General features: G+C 43.6%; 1 protein-coding gene across 6 annotated transcripts in view; it reads left to right on the forward strand.

Moving 5' to 3' along the window:
- The window catches only part of ccny (cyclin Y), a 262,025-nt gene that overhangs the window by 79,789 nt on the left and 155,270 nt on the right, over positions 1–26,966 (forward strand). The gene's annotated exons all lie outside the window — the stretch shown is intronic.

Here is a 26,966-nt window from a genome sequence, read left to right on the forward strand (position 1 = left end):
AGGATGAGTCCCAAGTGTAATGACCAGGTGATGAAGGGGTCTCAGGCTTCCCTTTTGCCCCTTCTCTGGTTTGACCGCAACAAGGGTTTATTCTTTTAACACAGTGATTTAGCTTACCACCTGAGTGAACACTTGCTTACTGTTCCTCGAATATAATTACAAGTGAACCAATCAGACAGATTTTCTTGAGTTTAAACAAGAAAGATGTAAGTTTATTAAACCTATCACTCTAAACCGGTTAAAATTACTAAAATACGCAAGGCATCCATGCTCGCATTCATATGAGAGGCACACACATACACAAATAGATGCAGAGGGGGAAAGCAGAGTTGGGAGGTTTGGAGTAGAGTCCCGAATAAAAATGGAATTTAAATATGGAAGTGTAGTCTCACTGTCCTTGGTTGAAATTGAAGTCATGAAGTCCTCACTGGGTCACGAGCACAATTCGGGCTTGCTTCTTTGGTTTGGGAAGGCTAAAAAGAGGTTTTATCAGTCCTATCTTGCTGACTGTGAGGGTCTGTAGAATTTAGGTTTAGCTGCAGCCAAGGCTCCCCTGGGATTTTGTTGGAGAGGGAGACAGAAGAGAGAGATGTTCCTTCCTTGGAGTTCAGTTACTGCCTTTCTCTAAGGCACAGTTCGCAAACTCTCAGAGTCACACAGGCAATCATGTCATGTGACCACCTCTTTGTTTGAAACAGAAGTTTCTGGAAGGTTTTTTGAAATTCAAAGTTCTTTCAAGCTGTGCAAACATACTTGACGGTGGGGGAGGGGGGAGGGGTGTGGTTTTGGCTCTTTCAATGTCAATGGGTGTCGATGGCTTTTGGCGACTAACGTTGACAAAACCATTCTAGTTAATTGAATCAGGGAGCACTCCCGTCGTTCTGGCTAGACCTCTGTCTCCCAGCCGGCCTTTGGCTTCTCGTATGCAAATTGTGTGCGGCCATCTTTAGCTGTTCCGTTCTTTTTATAAATTATTTGTAATAATATCCAGTAAAAGGTCTTGGACAAAGTTTCATATGCCGAAATTCATATTTTTGCAATTGGCATGTGGGTTTTCTGTCACTCCGAGCTTATATCGCACTTGCAGTGGCAGGCTGCAGAATGACATTGGCAGAGGCCGAGAAGTAAATTGTAGAAATAGGTAGAAGTTACAACTTCGAGAAAGGGGCTATTCAGCTCAATCACACAGTAATAGCATTTACTTTCCTTGGGAGAAAATAGTCCTAATCACATTTACCTGACCTGTTCTCTGCACTTTTCATTCATCCCCATCCAATCTAATTGTGAATGTTGAGCGAGTTTCTGCCTCATCCTCTAGCCAATGAAGTGAATTCTGCAGCTCCTCAGTGTTCAATGTACAGAAATTTCTGCTGATCTAGGTTCTACTTCTCATACTTTTAATCTTGTATCTATGGCTCCTCATTTTAGACCTCTCAATTATTAGAAACAGTCTCATTCTATCCACCCTGTCCCATCCTTTCACAGTTTTAAATTTTTCTATCATATTACCCTGAACTCTTTGTTGTTCTAATGTAAAAAGACCCAATTTTTCAAGTTTTTTAAATATTTGTATTTACTATTTCCGGCAACCTTGTGAATCTGCATTGTACCCTTTTTAAAACCTCAATATCCTTTTTATAATGTAGATCCATTGACTAAGAATTTAGGAATGCACCTGTGCCGTTTTGTGTTTTGCAATATGCAGGTGTTGAGACTTGAGCTGTAACAATTCATAACTGCCAGATCACTTGCAGGAAAACTACAGTAGATGTTTATTCGCGAATAGTTCACCATCAGCTCACCACCGCCTTCTCCAGGGCAATTAGGAATGGGCAATAAATGCTGGCCTTGCCAGTGATGCCCACATCCCAAAATTGCTGCACAGTTGAGCCGCAGGAGAGCATGTTTACAGGGCCAAGTGGATAGATAACACAGGCTTCCTCCATGTGCAGTAATATAGCTAATAATCATCATTAACCTGGTTACTGTACCAGGGGAAAGTGTGTCTTCTAGTAAACATAAGATAGGAATGGGAGAAGGACATTCAGCCCCTTGAGCCTGTTCCACCATTCAGCTGGATCATGTTCTCTGACAACTCAGCTGTGGAGTTTCACTTGGTGAAACTTAATGTGGATTGCTATTTTGGGACTCCTGGTCTTCAACCAAATCTAGTAATAACCTAGGAAGATCAGCAAATGTAGATGTCTACCCAGTTCCCTTTCAGCTGTTGAAGTGACCATGTTAGACAAACTCCCTGTGTGTAGATTGCCCCTTCAAGAAGTTTACTTGTTTGTCTTTAGTCTTTCACAACTTGGAGTTGCACCTTGCAGTGGCTCACAAATCCTATTCCATTTATAATTTCATTGTCATTTACTGATATAAATGCACCGACAAGTTTTTTTTTAAGAGTTGTTCTCAGAACGTGGTTGACATTGGCTAGGTTGCATTTTTTGTTGTCCAAAACTAGTTACAAAGTAGTGATGGACCCACTGGAGCTGCTTGTCTTCCTACAATGGTTTTAGGCAGGAAATTGCAAGATCGTGACCCAGAAAAAAAAAAGAAAGACTTGCATTTATATAGTGTCTTTCACGATCACCAGATGTCTCATAGCACTTGACAGCCAATGAAGTACTTATTTGAAATGTAGTCACTGTTATAATGCAGGAAATGTGGCCTCCTCCTGAAGTCTCCAGCATCACAGATGCCAGTCATCAGCCAATCCAATTCACTCCACATGATATCAAGAAACGACTGAAGGCACTGAATACTGTAAAGTCTATGGGCCCTGACAACATTCTGGCAATGGTCGTGAAGACCTGTGCTCCAGAAATTGTTGCGCCCCTAGCCAAGCTGTTCCAGCGCATCTACCCGGCAATGTGGAAAATTGCCCAGGTATGTCCTGTACACAAAAAGCAGGACAAGTCCAACCTGCCCAATTACTGCCCCATCTGTCTACTCTCAATCATCAGTAAAGTGATGGAAGGTGTCATCAACAGTGCCATCAAGTGGCACTTGCTTAGCAATAACCTGCTCAGTGACGCTTAGTTTGGGTTCCGCCAGGGCCGCTCAGCTCCTGACCTCATTACAGCCTTAGTTCAGACATGGACAAAAGAGCTGAACTCAAGAGGTGAGGTGAGAGTGACTGCCCTTGACATCAAGGCAGTATTTGACCGAGTATGGCATCAAGGACCCCTAGCAAAACTGAGGTCAATGGGAATCGGGGGTGGGGGGGATCTCTTTGCTGGTTGGAGTCATACCTAGTGCAAAGGAAGATGTTTGTGGTTGTTGGAGGTCAAGCATCTCAGCTCCAGGACATCACTGCAGGAGTTCCTCAGGGTAGTGTTCTAGGCCCAACCATCTTCAGCTGCTTCATCAATGACCTTCCTTCAGTCATAAAGTCAGAAGTGGGTTGTCGCTGATGATTGCACAATGTTCACCATTTGCAACTCCTCAGATACTGAAGCAGTTCGTATCGAAATGCAGCAGGACCTGGACCATATCCAGGCTTGGGCTGATAAGTGGCAAGTAACATCTGTGCCACACAAGTACAGGCAATGGCTGTCTCAAACAAGAGAGAATCTAACCATTTCCCCATGACATTCAATGGCATTACGATGGCTGGATCCCCCACAATCAACATCCTAGGAGTTACCATTGACTAGAAACTGAACTGGAGTAGCCATATAAATACCATGGCTACAACAGCAAGTCAGAGGCTAGAAATCCTGTGATGAGTAACTCACCTATTGACTCCCCAAAGCCTGTCCTCCATCTACAAAGCAAAGTCAGGCGTGTGATGGAGTACTCTCCACTTGCCTGCATGGTTGCAGCTCCAACAGCACTCCAGATGCTCAACACCATACAGGACGAAGCAACCCACTTGGTTGGCACCCCATCCACAAACATTCACTCCCTCCACCACTGACGTACAGTGGCAGTAGTGTGTACCATCTACAAGATGCACTGCAGCAACGCACCAAGGCTCCTTAGACAGCACCTTCCAAACCTGCGACTTCTACCACCTAGCAATACCACCACCTGCACGTTCCTCTCCAAGCCGCACAGCATCCTGACAAGGAACTATATCGCCATTCCTTCACTGTTGCTGTGTCAATATCTTGGAACTCCCTCCCTTACAGCACTCTAGGTGGCGGTGCAGTGGTTAGCACCGCAGCCTCACAGCTCCAGTGACCCGGGTTCAATTCTGGGTACTGCCTGTGTGGAGTTTGCAAGTTCTCCCTGTGTCTGCGTGGGTTTCCTCCGGGTGCTCCGGTTTCCTCCCACATGCCAAAGACTTGCAGGTTGATAGGTTAATTGGCCATTATAAATTGCCCCTAGTATAGGTAGGTGGTAGGGAAATATAGGGACAGGTGGGGATGTGGTAGGGGTATGGAATTAGTGTAGGATTAGTATAAATGGGTGGTTGATGGTCGGCACAGACTCGGTGGGCCGAAGGGCCTGTTTCAGTGCTGTATCTCTAAACTAAACTAAACATGGATTGCAGTGGTTCAAGAAGGCAGCTCACCACCACCTTCTCAAGGGCAATTAGGGATGGGCAATAAATGCTGTCCTAGCCAGCGACACCCACATCCCACAAACAAATTAAAAAAAAGACAGTATGTGCACAGCAAAATGGCCGGACAGTCTGTTTTTGCAATGTTGATTGAGGGATAAATACTAGCTTCATCACTGGGGATAACTCCCTTGCTGTTCTTCGAAATAGTGCCATTGGATCTTTTACATCCACGCAAGTAAGCAGATGGAACCTCGGTTTAATGTCTCACCTGAAAGGTGTCACCTCCGACAGTGCACTGCTCCCTCAGTACTGCAATGGAGTGTCGGCCTTTATTTTTGTGCTCAAGCCCTGGAGAGAGAGTTAAACATAAAACCTTCTGACGCAGGCAAGAGTGCAACCAACTAAGTCACAGCTGACAGTGATGTCTAAGTCAGGATTGTGTATGACTTGGAGGCGAACTAGGAAGTGATAGTGTCCCAAAGGCAATGCTGTTCTTCTCCTTCTCAGTGGTAGAGGTTTAAGGAAAGGAAAGGAACCTAAATGAATTGCTCCATTACATTCTGTAGATCATAAATCAGCAAAGTGTGCTGATGGCGATGCATTGACTGCAGTGGCAGGGAAAAAGATCATGTGCACTGCTGTGTCCTGGATGGTGTTGAGATTCTTGAATGTTGCTGTGGGTGTCCACACAAGTGGCAAATATTCTACCACTCTCCCGACTTGAGCGTTGAAGATGGTGGAGATGCTTTGAGAAGTTAGGGGATGAATGACTCGTAAAGATGAGCCACTTGTAGAGTACCCAGCTTTTCCTGCTCTTGTAGCCACATTGTTGATATGGCGAGTCCAGTTCAGCTTCTGGTCATTGGCAACCCCAAGTGTATTGATTGTGGGAGACTCAGCAATGGTGCTGCTGTTGAAAGTTGAGGAGATGTGGGGATTTTCTGTTGGTTGAGATGATCATTACTTGGCACTTGAATATTGTACACACAATATTTGACTGAGGCGGTGGTGTAGTGGTATTGTCACTGGACTAGCAATGCTTTGGGGATTAGGGTTTGTATCCGACCGTGGCTTTTGGTCATTCCTCCTTCAGCAGGCTTGAAGGGCCAAATGGCCTACTGCTGCTCCTATTTTCTATGTTTTCCTATTTTCTATGAATGGTGTGAATGTTACCTGCCACTTGGTCAACCCAAGGCCTGGATGCTATCCAGTTGCTGTTGTTAAAGGACATAAGAACATAAGAAATAGGAGCAGGAGTAGGCCATTCGGCCCCTCAAGCCTGCCCCGCCATTCAATAAGATAATGGCTGATTTGCCCCAGACCTCAACTCCTCTTTCGTCCCAGCTCCTCATAGCCCTCAACTCCCCGATATTTCAAAAATCTATCTATAAGACTGGCTGGCATGGGCTGTACCATTATTGGAGGAGGTGTGGACGGAGCTGAACACTGTGCAATCCTGAGTCCTACTCCAGCCCTTACGATTGGAAGGAAAGTTATTAATGAAGCAGCTGAAAACAGTTGTGCCAAGGACACTGGCCTGAGGAACTCCTGCGGTTATGTTCTGGGGCTGTGGTGACTGCCCTCCTCCAAATGTTTGCAACTGCTTTCATGTGCATCAAGTATAACTCTAGCCAATGTTGAAAATAGCAGTAATAAGACCAGTTTTGAATTGCTGTTATTCTTGTCAGTAGCAACAGAACCAATTGAATTTGCCGACAAGAGGCTGTGGGGGGCCCAGCTTAACTTTCAGGAGTGTCACTGTTCACTCCTATCCTTTCTTGTTTTCAGCAGAAGGGAAGATTTATACAGTGCCACTGGTCATTGCATTTTGACTGTGACTAGCAGCTGGAAAATCTCACTGATATTAGCAGCACGAGCTTTTCTGGTTACTACCAGACAGGAAAAGCATGTCATGATATTTGTAGTGAGCAAAACATGACTGCTTACAGCCTGCCCAGCACAGATCAGTGAAGAGATGTGTGGACTGCAACGCCAGCTTTTTGGATCAAATTTGTTCATTAAAGTGTTTGTCTGGATCAAGAATTCCATGATGATAGGAGCGAATGGGAAATGATTCAGCTCCATTGGAATTTATGCTGTGATCAGACATGCTTATCTGGAGTCCACTGTAATCAGGATGATAAGGAATGTTGCATCTGTATTCTCGGCATACAGTCAGCTGTTGTCTGTTATGTTATCATTTGTTTGTATTTTGCAGGCAATCCTGCGTTTTTACCTTAAGATGGTTAAGGTTAATCAAGAATAACTTGATATCATAATCACAGTGTATTGTATGATTTGGTGGATCAAGTTTACCTTCACTATAGTGCTCCAAGGTGGGTGTGGGTGGTTGTTTACACAGTCCAGTGTTTGTTTTAAAAGCAAACCTCTGACGACGGGTCACTGAGCTTGTCCAGTGAGTTGCTGAGCTAAACAAATAAAGAAGGCCCCAAATGTAATACTCAGTCTGTGTTTTGATAGCTGATCTCAGTATGACCAGTTGTCAGGTCATTCGAAATGGCCTCAGTGCTCAGAACAAGAGACAAGAAAAATCAGCCAGGATTCCCACTTCTGGTCATTACCTTGCAACCCTTTTTTTTTTGGAAAAGTGTGTGTGTGTATCACTGTGCACAGAGAAATACTTGATCGGAGGTTTGAGTGTGAGGACCCGCAAGGTTGCTTACCTTACAGATACTGGTTGTCAAGACTCTCGTGAATAATGGGAACTTGTCCCCCCTCTGCACCTGGCCCCTCAGAATCATGCACCAGCAAGGTGGCATCAGAAGAGATGGGGATAATTAAGACTTTAACAAGAACAGCTTGTGTTTATATAGCGCCTTTAACATAATAAACCGTCCCAGGGCACTTCACAGGGGCATTATAAAACAAAATATGACACTGAATCACATGAGATATAAGCCAGAATTTTTCATTCGGCGGGAGGGCCCGTCCACAGGCCGAAAAGTCAGTGGCCTCTGGGGAGCCAGACTGGGATTTTATGCTCTCCAGGCCTTTAATTGGTCTTGTGCGGGACTTCCATCTCCTTGAGGCAGGAAGTACCGCCTAATGGAGCAGGCCGGCAGCTCTTCGTCCCAACAGCGCTACTGGTAGCGGTGGGCACTGCTGGGACTACACCCAGCCATCAGAGGACCAGATGGACGACCCGGAATTAAGTTAAGTTTTTAGAGCCTCGCCAGGGACAATCGGTTGGGCCCCGGCAAGGCAAGCGGGGGGGGGGTTGGTTAGGGGGCGGGGGGAGTGTTGTGCGTTGGGGGTGGTTGGGACTTAGGGGGTGGCCTTGCATGGGGCGTAGGTTGCCTCATCAGGCAACCACCCCCCAGCCTGCAAGAAGGCCGCACGGTTTCACTAGGCGGGCTTCTTGAGGCCTTAGCTGCCCGCCAGCCAAGGACGAAATACCCATGGCGACGGGCGGAGGCCATTAAGTGCCAGTTAATTGGCCACTTAAGCGCCTTGATTGGCCTCGGGCAGGCTGTTTCTCACCGCCGCTGCCCCACGTAAATTGCAACGGGGGGTGGGGTCGGTAACGGCCCCCCCTTCCCGCCTCCCACTCAATTTTATCCCCCTCTTCCCCCCCCCCCGCCCCCAACCACCACCAGCCCGCTTGTTTGGGAGGTGTAAAATTCCGCCCATTAGGTCAGATGACCAAAAGCTTGGTTGAAGAGGTAGGTTTTAGGGAATGTCTTAAAGGACGAAAGTGAGGTAGAGGCGGTGAGGTTTCTGGAGGGAATTCCAGAGCTTAGGGTCTAGACAGCTGAAGGCAAGACCCAAAGGCAAGGCAGCTGAAGGCGGAGAGTTTAAAATCAAGGATGGTGAGGAGGCTGGAATTAGAGGAGCACATTTATCTCGGAGACTTGTAGGGCTGGAGGAGTTTACGGGGTAGGGAGGGGCCAGGCCACGGCAGGATTTGACAACAAAGATGAGGCTTTGTTTAACTGGAAGGCTGTATAGACCAGCGAGAACAGGGGTGAAAGGTGAACAGCATTTGGTGCAAATTAGGACACAGACAGCAGAGTTTTTTTTTATTCATTCATGGGATGTGGCGTCGCTGGCCAGGCCAGCATTGATTGCCCATCCCTAACTGCCCTTGAGAATTGCCTTTGGATAACCTCAAGTTTGTGTTGGGTAGAATGTGGGAGGTTGGCATTGAATACATTAGAATAGTCAAGTCTGGATGTAACAAAGGCATGGTTGAGGGTTTCAGCAGCTGAAGTGTGGAGTTGGGTAACGTTACGGAGGAGGCAGTAGGCGGTCTTAGTGACAGCGCAGATATGTGGTTGAAAGCTTATTTTGAGGTCAAATATGACACTAAGGTTGAGCGTAGTCTGGTTCAGCTTTAGACAGTTGCCAAGGAGCGGGAGTGGTATTAGTGACGAGGGAGTGGAGTTTGTGGCGGAGACCAAAGATAATGGCTTCAGACTTCACCATATTAAATTGGAGGAGATTTCTGCTCATCCAGTTCTGGAAGTCGAATAAGCAGTGTGACAATTCAGAGACCGTGGTGCTGAGGTAGAGAGAGATGGGTGTCATCAGCATACATGTTAAGATACTTGATTTTATTTGATCACTTTTGTTGGATATTTGTAGCAGGGGAGGATAAAGAACTGGCTTGGTAGGAGTAGATGACCTTGATTGTGCAAGCGAGCTGAATTTATGATTTTTTTCAGTTCCAATCAGTGAATTTACACTGATTTCCAGCACAAAATTAGTCATTCAACACAAGGGCGAATCAGTAGCACTGTTACATTTCCTGTCAGGCCCATCAAAAATGCAGGCCTGCGTGCCCATCTGTGTGGCTGGATGAAACAACACATACTTACTACTTTTCTTCAAAACTTGCCGCTAACACGTGCGCAGGTTCTGGTGTCCACACATTGCTACTGTGAAGAAACTCGAAGGGCTCACAAGTGGTAGAAAACGGTGCTTATGAGTTACGTGGCTTTGCATCGTGTGATGTTAACAGTATAGATCAGCATCACATGCACAGTCGAAGCAAAAGCACTTGAATTAATGATCGATATTAATTCAGCTCCTTCACATTGTGGGGTTCAGTGAGTGCAGCAGACAAGATCTCTCCATATCAATCAACCTTCACAATTTAAGTAAAGACACTTAAAATTTAACATAAATAGACTAACAGTAAAAGATGCACATGTGAATTTGGAATGGGTTCACTTTTATCAGAGCTGTTGTTTAAAATACTTGCATTTTAAAGTTTTAATAAAGGGACTCCATGCAGACATAATGTATAGATTCCAGACTGGAAAATTGTTGAGGCTTGATCTTTAATCACTTTTTCATCAGTCATTCAGCTGTTTGTCATGGCTGGACGTTAGTTTGGTGTGGCTATTATTTAGATATTGTCTGATGATGAAAGAATTCCTGCCTTTCGTACTGGATGCCACTATTCTCTCTGTCATCCATTTATATCTCACCTCTTTGGTACAAGTGATCATCTCTTTGTATGGTACTTTTTTCCTATACTGAAGTGGGTTATCTCCTCAGGATTTTACCTAATGCTTAACAATTGCATCATCTATTAATGTATTTAATAACTCTATAACATGTATATATTAAAAATGTATCCTCCTTTCCACCTTGTGGCTTCTCATTGGTACCAGCTAATCATATGGCCTATGAAGTATTTTCCTTTATTCATGTGGAGACTGAGAAGCCAGTTCCTGTTCCTGGCTTAATTGTACAACCAGCTTCCCCAAAAGGTAACAGTTGTGAGTATTCCGCTCTTTGTTTCAACAACTTCAGCCACAGCTGTACACAAAAGAAAATAACATAAATTTGGAATTTTGCTATATTTATGCATCTCAGCATTCATACAAATAGATTTTGTCAGACCATTTGTGGCATACTAAAAATGGCTTTAATTTCTACTTATTTAACATAATTTTTATTTTGTTTTTAATTACTGTTGTGGGAATAATGCTACATACTTTCTGACCAGTTAAGAAGACTACCGTAGTGTTGGGTGGAGCATTTTGCTCAATTTTAAATTGGTGGCTTTCTTTTAGATTGCATGACCGCACTAGGGAGTTTTGTAAATGCATAATCAAATACTAGATAATATCACTTTGTCTGAAGTTATCTAAGTGATTTGCTGATTGAAGGTGTGAAGAATTTGCTGTAGTATTGCTACACTGTTTGTTAAATGCAGTGCTATGCGTGGAGCAAATGCTGCTTGATTGACAGCAAGGGATAGTTACTTAATTTGGGAAGTAGGTGAGTGCTGCCGTTGCTCTAAAAATCGTAAGAATGTTGCTGCCATCATTTCTTGGCAAAGTCTTCACAGCAGCACTGATTGACAGGGACACACGTTATGTCTGGTCACGATGGTGCTGACATTTCAGCTTCATGTCAGATCACACCACTGTCAGCCAGATTTTTATAATCAGAAGACAGGCAAAACAGAAAACAAAGTGGGAATCTTAACGGACCACTTTAATGACAACAACTTACATTTAAATAGCACCTTTTAACGTAGTGAAATCATCCCAAGGCACTTCACAGGAATGTAACCAGACAAAATTTGACACAGCCTTTGTTGATATAGAAAAGGCCTTTGCTTCTGTCAACTGTGAGGCCTTTTAGCTGCTACCGATTGATTTGACTGTGTGAATAAATGATTGGAATAGTTCAGATTTTGCTCAGTAGTACCACTAATTGTATTTGCATTGGAAAACAACTAATGGCTGCATTTTGCACGAAGCCAGGTCTTTGTCAAGGATGTGTTCAAACCCCAAAATTCTTCAGGGCAGCTATGGGCAGAATTATGACACAACCAGAGCTGGGCCAATAGCTGTAATTTACACTGTGACACTTTTACTCATTGACTGATACTGTATTATTTTGATAAGACTGAGCTCAGAGACTGTCTGCCGTCTTTTCAAAGAAACTGGCATCTACGAAGTGGGAATCAGCTGGCCTAGGATGAAAGCAATGTGTTCCTATCAATAGCTTTTGTCATCTGTTAAATTGGAAATAACACCACAGATAAAGTTCATTTACCCTGATAGCAGCATCCACTATGGCGACATTACTGTAGACATGAACTAAAGTCTTTCTCACTTCCATGAGTGTTGTCTAGCTTTCAACTATGTCTGTGGAGATGAGCTTTGAATCTTTTGAGCTGAAATTTTACCAAATTGTAAACACAGCCAGCCAAACTACGGGAAAAGCAATAAATACAAATTACAGCAGGTACTTCTGCCTTCATCTTACAAAAAAAAAAGAGGTACATCACCAGTGTCATTCTCATAAAATACATATGAGGTGCCAAAACTGGATTGTTGACTATGGTAATGGCCCATCTACGTGTTGACACTTTATTCTTCAACACAGGCATCATTTTCTATCAATGGATGGAAACTGATCTTTTACCTGCACTGGTGGCCAATTCAGTGTTCTGGAGCTGTTCACGAACCAGACCTTTTTTCGCCAAATTATAACCACCAGTATCCACATGATATGTTATGTTGTCGAACTCATCAAGAGCTGAGGATTGTTGGATGCATGTTTTCCAAGTCATCTCATCTATGGCATGGAGAACTGAAGTGCCTGGTGTTGTCCTGTCTCAAAGTTTATCCTAGCTAGTGGCCGTGAAAAAGTAATTGATTTTGAGGTTGACTGGCACCACTGTAACTGGGATCGATGTATATAAATGGTGTCAAATACCATGAAGTACTGATTAATTTGTTTACTTTTTACATCACCAAAAATGCTGGGATTATGCTACTACCTCATTTTCTGGTCAGCTTTGTTGGACTGTCTGAAGTTCATGTATTGCTAAGACTCTGCTTCGTTAGTGCCTACCACCAAAGGACCATAAACTTTTCTGGTCTTCCTTGAAGATCCCAGATTGCTGTGACCATCCTTATAGACTGAATTATTTCAGTCTCTTTGCTGACTATAAACATCTCCATCCGTCTTTTAGACTCTGAACCACTCTGACATCTGTTGTATTCCCTGCACTACTTTGTCCTCCTCTTAGACTCTCCACCTCACTGCCCTCGATTACCTTCATTCAAAAGCCCCTTCTCTACACACTCCAGCCTATTGTTGCAACTGTCTTGAGTGGGAGATCTGAAACAGACGCCTTCAAATCTGGACTGCGGTCAAGCAAGGCTGTGTGATGGCCCCCATACTATTTACAAATGACCTGACAGTGGCTATTCATCTCATCAAAGATCCGCTGCCCCCTGGTGTGAGTATCAAATACTGCCTAGATGGGAAACTCTCTAACCTGAGTTGCCTTCGTGCCAAAACTAAATTGACCACCATAGACATACATGATCTACAGTTTGTGGATGACTGCAGTGTCGTTGCCCACTCGGCACCAGATTTGCAAGCCGTTATCGATCTCTTCAATTCTGCGTACACGAGACTCGGCTTGTCCTTGCCAAAACAAAACTCATATATCAACCCACACCTGGGTTGGCCAAATTTTTCACCTGCCATATATGTTGAAGGTGGGACTCTGGAATATGTTGAGCACTTCCCATATCTTGGTAGCCACCTCTTTCAAAAGGCCACCATTGATGAGGAGATCCAACACCAGATCAGCTGCGCCAGCTCAGCCTTCTACAAACTACGGCAGTGAGTGTTTGACAACAAAGATCACTGCAAGTTAACAAAAGTCCTAGTGTACAGAGCTGTTGTTGTCACCACACTCCTGTACTGCAGTGAAACCTGGACTGTGTATCAGCAACACATAAGAGCACTAGAGAAATTCAATCAGCAATGCCTCTGCGGTGTCCTCCGGATTCAATGGGAGGACTGTTGAACAAACGCTAGTTTCCTTCTTGAAGCCAACTCCACAAGCATTCAGGCAAAACTCCTGCGAAATCAATTTTGATGGACTGGATACTGTGTCCAGATGGCCAAAAATTGTCCCCCCCTGCCAGGTCCTGTTTTCTTAACTCTCAAATGACCAGCATTCCAGAGGAGGACAAAGAAAGCGCTTCAAAGGCTATCTGAAGCTCTCTTTGAAGTGCCGCAGCATTGACATTGGTGACTGGGAGGAACTTGCTACCAATCGTTCAAAATGGTGACAACTTGTCCATCAAGCTGCATCATGTTTCAAGTCCAAACGCCTTAATGATGAGGCAGAGAGGTAGCAGAGAAGGAAAGAAAAGGAAGCAAATCCTGCATTCTGGATCCCACTACCTCGTGGGACGTCCTGCCCCATGTGCCCAAAGGTATGCGGGTCAAGAATTGGCCTGTTCAGTCACATGAAGACCCACAGCAGAAACTCGCGATCCTGAATAAACGTCATCCTCGAATCAAGGGACAGCCAATGATGACAATGCCTGTTGTTTATATAATTTAAGATTTCTCCTGCGTGAGCATGTTGACTGCTATTAGGACCTGAGCCCACTTGAATCGGCCTACCCATAGCTCTTCCCCTGCAACCTCACCCTGATTTTAACCCACTTTACTTCTTTAACACCAGTCATCTTCTTTTAGTATGCCCTTTTTAGCTGAACATATTCTCCAGCTGAACTTTTTTCCCGTCACCAGCCCAGGCTCCATCTTTTCTGGATGAGAATTTATCATACCAACTCTCAACCATTCAACTAACTTTCCGGTCTCCAATGCTTGACAACATTGCTAACAATTCCCTCTTCCTTCAAAAGCCACTACCATTGCCCCTTTCATCAAAAAACCCATCCTTGACATGTTAATTTACTCCAAATACCACCTAATCTCTTAACTTCTTTACTGTCCAAGGTCATTACCTCCTAGCTGAATGTTCATGATTTAAATCCTTCAAGTCTGGTTTCTGGCCTGCCCACACACCTTGTCTATGATCGTGTCTTCTCCAACTGTGACAGTGATGCTTTATCCTTATGTTCTTCATGACCTCTTTGCAGCGTTCAACATGATGAATCATGAGGTTCTCCTCCACTGCCTGCCCTTTGTGAAATCACCTAAGGGAGGTTCAACTCTTGCTAATTCCAATGCATCAGAGTATCTCCAGCGATGGCTTTTCTTCTAGCTCCCATATAGTCACCAAGGATGCATTGTTGGATCCTCCTCCCCATCCTTATTTGCATACTGTTCTTTTGTAAAATTATCTGTAGGCAGTGAGTCCACTTGCACGTGTGTGTTGAGGACACCCAGTTTAACCTGTCTGTCACTTTATCTGACTCCACTGATGACCACTGTGTTGTCAGACCACCTGTGTGACATCAAGTTGTGATGAGCTGGCATTTTCTACAGCTAATCATTAGATAAACTGAAGCTGCAGTTTTCATTCCCCACCAAAAATGCAGCACGTGTACCATTGATTGCATTCCCTTCCCTGGCTGTTCACTCGGGCTGAACGAGACTGTACACAGCCTTTGTATTTTGTTTGTTCCAAAGTTGAGCTTAAAACTCTTAATCTATTCCCTACAAGGACTGCTTATTTTCATCTCTGAATCATTGTTTGGCTGCACTGCCCCCAACTGCTGCCAAAACCCCTGTCCACACCTTTGTCACCTCTGGGCACAATTCAGCAATCCTTTCTGATGAATGGTCATGACCTGAAATGTTAACTCTGTTTCTGTCTCAACAGATGTTGCCAGACCTGCTGAGTATTTCCAGCATTTTTTGTTTTTATTTCAGATTTCAGCATCTACAGTATTTTGCTTTGGTACTCCAAAGCCTTCTTTCCAAACCTCACTTCTGTAAACTCCAAAAGGTCTAAAGCTGCTGCTTGTGGCCTGTTCCACATCAAATCCAGCTTACCCATCACCCATATCCTTGCTGACCACCAAAGAGATTTGAACTTCAAAAGATTCTCATCTTCATCACCACACCTAACAACAGAAACCACCTCCAGCTCTCTCTTGCCTCCTGCATCTTTGGTCCTGTAACTTGGGGCTCTTGCATCCCCACCCACCTTAGCTGCTCCACCTTCAGTGATGCTACTTTTCAGAACCAGTCTAACACCTTTAAAAGTTTCCAAAACATATCTTTTTGACCAAGCGTTTTTTTTTCACATCTCCCCGTCTCCTGTAAATGTTTGACATACACGCTACTTCTTCTCTGTGAAAAATCCTTAGGACATTTTTTATGTTGACCTACATAAATGTAACTTTTGTTGGTTATTTTCTATGATTTCGTGTGGGGTGGATGATGAAGGTGAGGCTACATTCCTTGCCCTGAGAATGTGGTGGTCCTTCTTGAACTGCTGCAGTCATTGTCAAGGTTGTACGACCAGTAATATATTTTTAAAAAAAGTTTATGTCTGCACACAGCTGCTTTCTGTCTCCTGATAGGAAAAAAAATTATATTATGAAGAGTTCCAGAATTTTTTTTTCAAGTTTTGCTTTTGTACGATGTCATGGAAAAGTAGCTGGATAGAAACAAATGTCGTAAAAATGTCTAGACTTTGTTTGAAACTTTGTATTGTTGTGTCTGTGAATTGAATTTGCCATTAACTGATTTTTCTTCTTGTTTCCTCTCTTCCCACCCCACTTGATTCGCTAAAATGTAGCTCACCTCTCAATCTATCATCAAAGCTGTGCTTGGTTTCTTCCCACTCTGCTCAGCTTGACCATGTTTCCTGTTGTATTTTGGTTCTATTAGAATGGTCTCTCGCATAGGCTACTGACCAAAGTACTTTATTTCGAGGTGCTTTTCTTCACTTCCACTTAGTCCGTCTTTCTATTTAGTTAGGCTAAGATCCAGGAAAATACTTCTGTTTATCTGTTTGAGCAGTGCAGTTTGTGTTGAAATTTGCCGCAATCCAGGTTTGGCCGTGGTTTGAGTTTGGATTGGACAGCTGGGGAGATTTGGGGAGTGTTGGTATAATAATGTTTTGTTGGTAACATGCAGGAGTCTCTGGTAAGCAGTAAAGTGGGAACTATTGTAATTTCCATTAATAAATGAATGGGGTCTATGGAGGGATTTTTTTTTGCTCCCCAAAGTTGCAATTCAGTTGTTCCCATTGCAGAGTCATTCAAATCTTAGCAAATTGGGCAGAGCTGTGCCTCTGGTGGCATTGGAACCCATATCAGGAGATATGTTCCTTTCAGTTCCAAAGGCACAGGTATGTGAACAGCTTGTCATTCTTTCTCCCCCTGCAATATAGATGGGACACATACTGACGGCGACAGAAGAATTTCTACTTAGACCACTTATTTTAAAAATAAAACCCATGGCTGAGTTGCCCAGGATGGAGGTTATTTTGCTGTCTAGCAGCTTGATCTGCATCATGCAGGGTAGTTTGGTGTTAGGAGGAAGCACACAGCAGGCAATCTTTTACTTCCTAAAATGGTCTCTCTGTTTTTGAATTAAGCTTCCCAGGGGAATGCACAATGGGAAAAGGTTGCTTTTGAAATTCTTGATACAATACAAAAGACTAAGGATTGGGTGTAAACATCTCTTGTGTTAACTGTTTACTTTCTCCTATTACTGTTATATAAAAGCCCTCGTATTTGTATAGTGCCATATTATGCGACTGCAATATTTGTTTAGCACAATGAATTACTTTTTGGCTGCTGCATTTCTTACAACAGTAACTGCACTTCCTGAGGTTGGGAAAGATGCTATAGAAATGCATGTAATTTTTACGGTTGACTGTTCTGATACTTACAGTCACAACAGCAATTATTTAAATCCGACTACATTACCACTATTTTATTATCTGAAGATACCGCCCACCCTGCCAGCACCAGGCTGCTTGCTGGTGCACACCCTTTTCCAGCTGGGAGAGTGGGATTGTTTGATTTGTAAACTGCTTCCTGATAACCATCGCCGCTCCTCCCTTCCCTCTCACTATTATGTAGGCCTGCTCTCATATTGATTTGATGCATGGCTGTTTATCTTGCTGAATGATAAGTAAAGGATCATGTCTTTTGTTTTTAAATTTAAGCTTTTAGAAATGAACTGCAATGATCACCATTGTGCCTTCAGTTGATTTTATAGTCTTTCAGTTATTTAAAATGAACGAAAATCAAAGCACCAGGAGACTGTGTCAATGTTGAAAGGGCAGTACTTCTAAGTCTCCCACAAGTGAAATCCTCAGAACGCAGATCAGAAGATAGTTGACTGTAGCTTGTGTAAACCGTTTCCTTGTATTTAAAGAATTCTTGGCATTGTTGCTTACAGCATGATGTAAAACATTTAATATGTCATTGTTTTTTGCTGAGGATTGAAATTCTCATTTAAAAAAATATAACTAAGAAAGTCCTCCTGGGTTTAGCACTGGACTGCTTTTCAGGGCACAGGGATGTTGATAGGATTTATATATAGTATGTGAGGAGCAGGGTCACTGACCCGAAACGTTAACTCTGCTTCTCTTTCCACAGATGCTGCCAGACCTGCTGAGTGAATCCAGCATTTCTTGTTTTTGTTTCAGATTTCCAGCATCCGCAGTATTTTGCTTTTATTTATGTGAGGAGCAGTACCTTGTTGTGACGCTGTGGGAGTCGTTCCTTTTAATACTTGGCAAACAAAAGTTGAAATGTGAGCACGAGGCTGTTAGCAATTATCTATGCTTAGGGCAGTGCAAAATGATGGTACTGAGACTTGATACTGGACACTTGATGCACTTCAGTTCCTTGGCTTGGAAATGCGGCAGTGATGGTGGTCATTATTTGGAGGGACGTGTCTTTATTGTAAGCTTTTATTAATTGTGTTCTGTATAATTACTCCCCTCTGGGGGGGGGGGAAAAAACTCAGCAGGACACTGGCTGTCATCCTCAAATTTCCAAGCATTGAACTGGTAAGACCTCAGCCAGCCTTGTTCAAGGAGAAAGCTTTATAAATTGTGTGGCTTTTAAAATCTGGGGTATGTGTGAAGCATGTTTTTCAACCATTTACAGTTTTAAAAAAAAAAATACAGGAACAGAATGCTGAGTAAATAAAAATGCCAAACAAATGGTTGGGTTATAAATTTAGCAATTTTTTATGCACAGTGTGAAGCAGAAGAGAATTTCTGCATCTAAGTTTGTGAAATTCATTGGTCCTTGAAAATTGCTGCCGATTTAGGCACCATAAATGTATACAAAAGCAAACTACTGTGGATGCTGGACACTTGAAATTAAAAACAGAAAATGCTGCAAATACTCAGCAGATCAGACAGCATCTGTGGTGAGAGAAACAGTTAACATTTCAGGTCGATGAACTTTTTTCAGAACTGGTGATGGTCATCGACCTGAAATGTTACCACCCTAAGTGTTCCGTTTACTTGTGTAAATATGCTAGTTTTAAAAGTACTAATCTATACTAAGCTGTACCGAATGAATAAAATAGGTGATAATAGTATTTTATCTCTTCAATTATAGTGGGTAGAATATGAACATGCAAAACTGGCTGACAGGTAAAGAGCAGTCAGCCTATTGAGCCTGTCCCAAACAGTGATGTTGCAACTAGGCATCATGAACCTACTGCTCCCCATCCATCAACAGTCATGAGACAGCTTGAACAGTGGATTTAAAAAAAACCATGGGCCAATTCAGGGTAAAAAGAATTCCTCTGTGATGTCTGAAGGCAATGAAAACTATTTCCAGGATACCACAGTGACCATGAGACACATTCAAAACATCCCACTTACCCTTTGTACACAGTGATATCAGCATTAGCAAGGAACTCATCCAAGTACCTTTTGAATGCTTGCAGCGAATCCACATTCACTGCACGAGCCAGCAAATTGTTCCAAAAGTTAATGTCCTACTACGAAAAAAAATTCTCTTGATATTTAATCTAGTTCTATTCATGCGTAACTTATGCGCAGGTTCCCTCATTGTACCTAACCTAATTCAAATCATTTTGTCACATGTACACAGTCTAGTCCCTTCATTATTTTAAATAGCTCAGTCAAGCTTATTATGGTTTATAATTTTCTAGTGTAAGAAGACCCAGCTCTCTCAGCCTATTATAACTAATGGCTTTTAAACTGAGTGGGACCTGCTCTGAACCAAGACCTCAAAATTACCCACCATGTGAAGAGACCAAAACTAGGCATGGTAATTCTTAATAAGGCCTAAACCAAGGTCTTCTACAAGGACACTAGTGATTGAACGACTGTGTGTGTGCGCGCGCGTGTGTGCATGCATAGATTCCTTTGCGGGATAAAAAGTGATGCATTTTGTGTCTTGACCTTTATTGTCTGCTATATTTTCGCCTCTTTTGTAATTTAAAAAATTCTCTCCTTTCTCCTGCCCTCTTCACATGTTTGGCTGTACATCTGACTATCTGCTCATGGGAGGCATCATGTCTGAATCCCTGAGATGTTTTCTTGGCAGCTGGTGTCTGGTATGTACCTATCACCATGCTAAGAGTCTTCAAAACAAGTGACTGATAAAACCACATGGGTAGAGTTTTTGTTTACATAATATGGAGTGTGCATAGTTTCTCTCTCTAGGGAAAAAACAAATTTACTAAGTCCAGAGAGTTTAGCTGAAGATTGAGAGTGAAAGCTTACAGACTCCAAGTATATTCAGGGCCTTTTAGCAAAAAACACACAGCATATTATCAGAGGGCATTGATAGGCTTCTTGTTGTTTGTACCACCAGGATCACCCTACTTACTTACATCTCAGTACCCAGTTACCTCACTGCCTCTTCCTTATTGATGTTCTCATGAACTGACATCCTTCACGATCCTTTTCCTTTTCTGCATCTTTGAGGGCAGTATTTGCTTTAACCTTTTGCCCTTGATAGTTTTGATGGGTCGCCTCCTCCCTGAATTACTCCCTGGTGCTTCCTGTAAGTGAACCTTCAGTCCCTGAAGCCTGCTGTGTTCCAGATCTGATAATGCAGTAAGGCCAGAGTTTGAACAGTGTTCAGCCATTGGCACATGAAAGTACGAAGCTGAGTGATGCTAGTACAGCAATGGTAGCAGTTGTGTAGAAATGCACTGCCTCACTGTCCTGCCTGTGGCTGGCTAAGGGCAACATGCTGGCAATGTGGCTGAAAGTGGCAGTCAGTTTGGGGTGGTGAAGGGGATGAATAGACAGAAACTCTCACTGGGAAGCAGGAATTAAGTTTGAAAAGAAACATCTTTTTTTAAAAAAAAATTCACATGACGGGAAAAATAAGAGGAAATCAACCTTTATTTCTATCATGCTCCCACATACAGAAAGATATTAACAAGATATTAAAGGCAGAGGAGAAAAAATGGATACTGATCAATATGAAAGTCATAAAACAAATCAGGGGGTGGGTGCGGTGGGGAAGTGTGCTTGAATGGATGGAAGGGAATCCCAGGGATTACATTTTACACAGCATCTTTCTCGTCAACGTGCTTCAGAGCCAAGGAATTGCTTTTGAAGTGTAGTTGTAGGCAATTGTGGCAGCCAGTTTGTGCACAGCAAGGTCCCACAAACAGCAATTAAATAACTAATACTAACAATTCATCTGCTTTCTTAGATGTGTTGGTTGAGGGATAAATATTCACATGCGTACAGAGTAAATCCCCTTTGAACAGTCCACCTCAATGGCAATATGGAGTCTTAAGAGACTACACCTCTGACAATGCAATACACTGAGCAGTGCACTGAAGTGTCAGCCTAGATTACCTACTCAAGTACTTTTGAACATGGGAGAGAATCAGAACAGATTTAGCAGCTCAAAACTAAGCATCCATAAGGAACTGTGGGCCATTATCGTGGGCGGAATTTTATTCAACCATAACCTGTAACCTCCTGGCCTTGCTTATTCCTCACTCTGCTATTGCCATCAAGCCAGGGGACAAACCCTGGTTGACTGAGGAGTGCAGGAGAGCATGTCAGGAGCAGAACCAGGCATGTCTAAAAATGAGGTGTAAACCTGGTGAAGCTACAACACAGGACTACATGCACAATAAACAGCAGAAGCAGCATGCAATAGATGGAGCTAAGCAATCCCAAAACCAACAGATCAGATTAAAGCTCTATAGTTCTGCCACATCCAGTCCTGAATGGTGGTGGATAATTAAACAGCTAACTGGAGGAGGCGGCTCTACAAATATTGCCATCCTCAATGATGGGGGAGCTGAGCAATCCAGACAAAGTTGAAGCATTTGCAGCCATCTTCAGTCAGATGTGCCAAGTTGATGATCCATCTTGGTCTACCCCGAGGTCCCCACCATCGTAAATGCCAGTCTTCAGCCAATTCAATTCACTCCATGTGATATCAAGAAATGGCAGAAGACACTGGATACTGCAAAGGCGATAGGCCCTGACAACATCCCGGCTGTAGTACTGAAGACTTTATGCTCCAGAACTAGTTGCTCCCTTAGCCAAGCTGTTACAGTACAGCTACAACACTGGTATCCACCTGACAATGTGGAAAATTGCCCAGTTATGTCCACAAAAAGCAGGACAGTCCAATGCAGCCAATTACCGCCCCATCTCAATCATCAGCAAAGTGATGGAAGAGGTCAATGACAGTGCTGTGGCACTTACTCAGCAACAACCTGCTCAATGATGCTCAGTTTGGGTTCTGCTGGAGCAACTCAGCTCCTGACCTCATTACAGCCAAGGCCCAAACATAGACAAAAGGTGAGGTAAGTGTGACTGTCCTTGTCATCAAGGCAGCATTTGACCGAGTGTGATATCAAGGAGCCCTAGCAAAATTGAAGTCGATAGGAATCGGGGAAAACTCTCCTCTGGCTGGAGTCATACCTAGCACAAAGGAAGATGGTTGGGGTTGTTGGAGGCCAGTCCTTTCAGTCCCAGGACATCACTGCAGGGGTTCCTCAGGGTAGTGTCCTAGGCCCAACCATCTTCATGAATAATCTTCCCTCCAACATAAGGTCGGAAGTGGGGATGTTCGCTGATGATTGTACAGTGTTCAGTGCCATCCACAACTCCTCAGATACTGAAGTAGTCCATGCCTGCATGTAGCAAGACCTGGACAACATTCAGATTTGGGCTGATAAGTGGCAAGTAACATTCGCGCCACACAAGTGCCAGGCAATGGCCATCTCCAACAAGAGAGAATCTGACCACCTACCCTTGACATTCAACGGTATTAGCATCGCTGAATCTCCCACTATCAACATCCTGGGGATTACCATTGATCAGAAACTGAACTGGAATAGCCATATAAATCTTGTGCCTACAAGAGCAGGTCAGAGGCTGGGAATTCTGCGGCAAGTAACTCACCTCCTGACTCCCTAAAGCCTGTCCACCATCTCCAAAGCACAAGTCAGGAATATGGTGTAATGCTGTCCACTTGCTTGGATGAGTGCACTCAAGAAATTTGACACCATCCAGAAAATAACATCCTGCTTGATCGGCACCCCATCCGCTACCTTTAACATTTATTCCCTCCACCACTGGCCTACTGTGCCGCAGTGTGTACCATCTACAGGATGCACTGCAGCAACTCACCAAGGCCCCTTCGGCAGCACCTTCCAAACCCATGACCTCTACCACCTAGAAGGACCAGGGCAGTAGATCCATGGGAACACCACCACCTCCAAGTTCCCCTCCAAGTCTCACAATATCCTGACCTGGTCAAAAACCTGGAACTCCCTTCCTAACAGCACTCTGGGTGCACCTGTACCACATGGCCTGCAGTGGTTCAGTAAGGTTAGCTCACCACTACCTTTTCTACGGCAATTAGGGATGGGAAATTCTTGCCAGCGACTTTCACATCCAAAATATGCATTAAAAAAAAGTATCTGGAGTGGGGCTGAACCAACAACGTTCTATGTTCTGCATGGGGGGAGTGGGTGGCGTATTGGTAATATCACTGGACTAGTAATCCAGAGCTCAGGCAAATGCTTTGGTGACATGGGTTCGATTCCCACCACGGTAGATGGTGAAATTTGAATTCAATTAATAAATCTGGAATTAAAAACTAGTCTAAGGATGACCATGAAACCATTGTTGATTGTTGTAAAAACCCATCTGGTTCGCTAATGTCCTTTAGGGAAGAAAATCTGATGTCCTTACCTGGTCTGGCCGACATGTGACTCCAGACCCACAGCAATGTGGTTGACTTTTAAAATGCCCTCTGAAATGGCTTAGCAAGTTCAAGGGCAATTAGGCATGGGCAACAAATGCTGGCCTATAAGCATCCCATAAACGAATTTTTAAAAAAATCAAGTTGACGTTCTGAAAGAATGAGTGGCAGCCGTGGAGTGCAGGAACTGGAGAAGTTATTTTTTGTATGGATTGGGTTAGGTTGGGTCTGGGTTGGGACATGAAAGGAATGGAGGGTGTAAGCTGGAGGTGGATCAGTATTTTGAAATCAATTCAGTGAGCTGTGGGGAGTCAGTGGATCTTGCCAGTCCAGGTATTTGGGTAAGGGGAGAATATCGAACTAGGTATTCTGAACCTGAGTTACAGTTTGTTGAGGTATGGAGGCTAGCGAGAAGATAACTGGAGAAGATGAGCTTTGAAATAACAACAGCATGAGTTGGGGAACAGTAGGGGACATAAAGGGGCAGCGGTGGGCAATTGTTCATCGCTGAATGAAAGCAGTCTTGATAATGTATTAGATATGGAGAAGGGATCTCAGCTCTACGTCAAGCAGGACTCCAAAAGCTTTATGCCATTGGGCTAAGCCTCAGATGACAGCACTGGGCTTGATGGGAGTACTTCCAGAGGCATGTCGGAGCTGAAGAGATGGGTTCACTTTTGCTGATGTTACTCTGGATAAAATTTTGGCTTAGCGTAAAAGTTACATCTGGCTCATCTGCTAACTAAAGGTAACCGCACTGCTGATTCTCGCTATTTTGGGAAGATGTTGTGCTTCCTCAATTCCCTCCTTTCTGTATGTGTAAAATTAAACAATTTGTCCAAAGTAATATTGCAGATGAGTTAAAATTATCAGGGTTGCAGTGAATACAATCAGTATACCTCAGTGGCCTATCATTTTGGGAAATGAGTGGATTCAAACAACATCAGTAATAAAACTCTGGTTTGTGTTTCATTTATAATCACTTTTGACAGTTCCTCTGCTCCAGCTTAAAGTTAATTTCCCAAAATACTGATTCGATCACTGTGTCCTCTAGATGTTTCTCCTGACCACACAAGTCTATTTTTGTAGCAAAGATAATGTTGTTCACAAAAGTGATATTGTCATCACAAATGCAAACAAAGCAGTGAAAGCAAGGAAGTGCTTCACTTGTCACGGTAGCTTCTGTGAAATACTGTGTAAAAGGTCAAAACTAAATCAAAGTAAATCTTTCTTCCTGTAACTCCTGGGTAATGACCATTTGGTTTCATCCAACCTATTTTCTAACTTTGTTTTTAATTATTGTGAGTTTAAAATACATCCCTGACTAGGAAAGAAGCATATTATCTAAATGGTGAGAGATTGCAGAGGTCTGAGATGCGGAGGGATCTGGGTGTCCTGGTGCATGAATTGAAAAGGTTAATATGCAGGTACAGCACAAAATTAGGAAAGCTCATAGAATGTTATTGTTTATCATTTGCGGACGACACAAAGGTTGGTGGAGTTGCAGATAGTGATGATGATTGTCAGATGATACAGCAGGATATAGATTGGTTGGAGACTTGGGCGGAGAAATGGCAGATGGAGTTTAATCCGGACAAATGTGAGGGAATGCATTTTGGAAGATCTAATACAGGTGGGAAGTATACAGTAAATGGTAGAACCATTTGGAGTATTGACAGGCAAAGAGATCTGGGCGTACAGGTCCACAGGTCACTGAAAGTGGCAACGCAGATGGATAAGGTAGTCAAGAAGGCATATGGCATGCTTGCCTTCATTGGTCGGAGCATAGAGTATAAAAATTGGCAAGTCTTGCTGCAGCTGTACAGAACCTTAGTTAGGCCACACTTAGTATATTGCGTGCAATTCTGGTCGCCACACTACCAGAAGGACGTGGAGGCTTTGGAGAAGGTACAGAGAGGTTTACCAGGATGTTGCCTGGAGGGTATTAGCTATGAGGAGAGGTTGGAAAAACTCGGATTGTTTTCACTGGAACGACGGAGGTGGAGGGGCGACATGATAGAGGTGTACCAAGTTATGAGTGGCATGGACAGAGTGGATAGTCAGAAGCTTTTTCCCAGGGTGGAAGAGTCAGTTACTAGGGGACATAGGTTTAGGGTGCGAGGGGCAAAGTTTAGAGGTGATATGCGAGGCAAGTTCTTTACACAGAGGGTGGTGAGTGCCTGGAACTTGCTGCTGGGGCAGGTGGTGGAAGCAGGTACAATAATGACGTTTAAGAGGCATCTTGACAAATACATGAATAGGATGGGAATAGAGGGATACGGTCCCCGGAAGTGCAGAAGGTTTTAGTTTAGGTAGGCATCAAGATCGGCGCAGGCTTGGAGGGCCAAATGGCCTGTTCCTGTGCTGTACTGTTCTTTATTCTTTGTATTGCGAGGGGAATTGAATACAAAAGTAGGGAGGTTATGCTTCAACTATGCATCTCTGCCCCTGATCACACTAAATAACACCCACTGGAAGTGATTTGCAAATTCTGCTTCCTTGGGTCCACGGTGATGGACAATCTGGTCCTCATTGCAGAGCTTGATACATGCATAGGGAAAGCAGGTACCACCTTTGGCTGACTCGCAAAACGCTCATGGGATAACACCAAGCTGACCCTTAGGACCATCCTGATGGTTTATAAGGCCTGTGTTCTCAGCACCTTGCTGTATGGCTGTGAAACATGGGCGACTTACAGCTACCAGGAAAAGAAACTCATTAATTTCCATCTTCACAGTCGGCGGTGCATTTTGGGTCTATCCTGGCAGGAAAAAATCACAAATAATACAGCAGTCCTCTCAAAGGCAGAGCTGCCAAGTGTGTTGGCACTAATCAAACAGAGGCGGCTTCGGTGGATCGGACACGTCCGCAGGATGGAAAACAGTTGCATACTGAAGGACCTTCTGAATAGTAGGTAGCCGGGGCTAGACGACCAGTGGGGTGCCCAGAGCTCCGCTTCAAGGATGCTTGCAACCGTGGCATGAAGGCTTTAAACGTTGACTGTTGCACTTGGGAGTCAGTAGCTGGCAAAAGAGGGAAATGGCGACAATTCCTGTGGACTGGCGTGTACTACCACGACGACGACCAGTGATTATAGCAGCTTGGCAATAGGTGCTACCGTCGAAACCAACAACTCACAGTGTCACTTTGCAGTTTCATTTGCGGCACTTGTGCCTATTGTTAAGAATGCTTCTATTTTTGTTAGATTTTGAAGATTTGTGTTTTAAAACTGAAAAGGAGTCCATGGATGTGTTTTTTTTTTACAAGGGTCACTGAGAGGTCTCGATTATAAACAGTTATTGTAAGGCATCTGTCTTCAAATAATTACCCAGCAGGGGTTGTTTTTGACTTTGGGAAAGATGTTTACAAAGGAGTGACAGGTCATGATTTATAGGGATCAGGAGGCTTGACTCCTGACGTTGTTTATTGTTTTACTTTGGACAGTGAGTTGGGATATGGACAATGGTTTGAAAAGACAGTTGGAGAAAACTCACCAAGAGAGCAACACCCAGCTCAGTCTGTTCCAGCTCTTTGAA

The sequence above is a fragment of the Heterodontus francisci genome, chromosome 2, assembly GCF_036365525.1.
Source record: "Heterodontus francisci isolate sHetFra1 chromosome 2, sHetFra1.hap1, whole genome shotgun sequence".
Classification (NCBI taxonomy): domain Eukaryota; kingdom Metazoa; phylum Chordata; class Chondrichthyes; order Heterodontiformes; family Heterodontidae; genus Heterodontus; species Heterodontus francisci.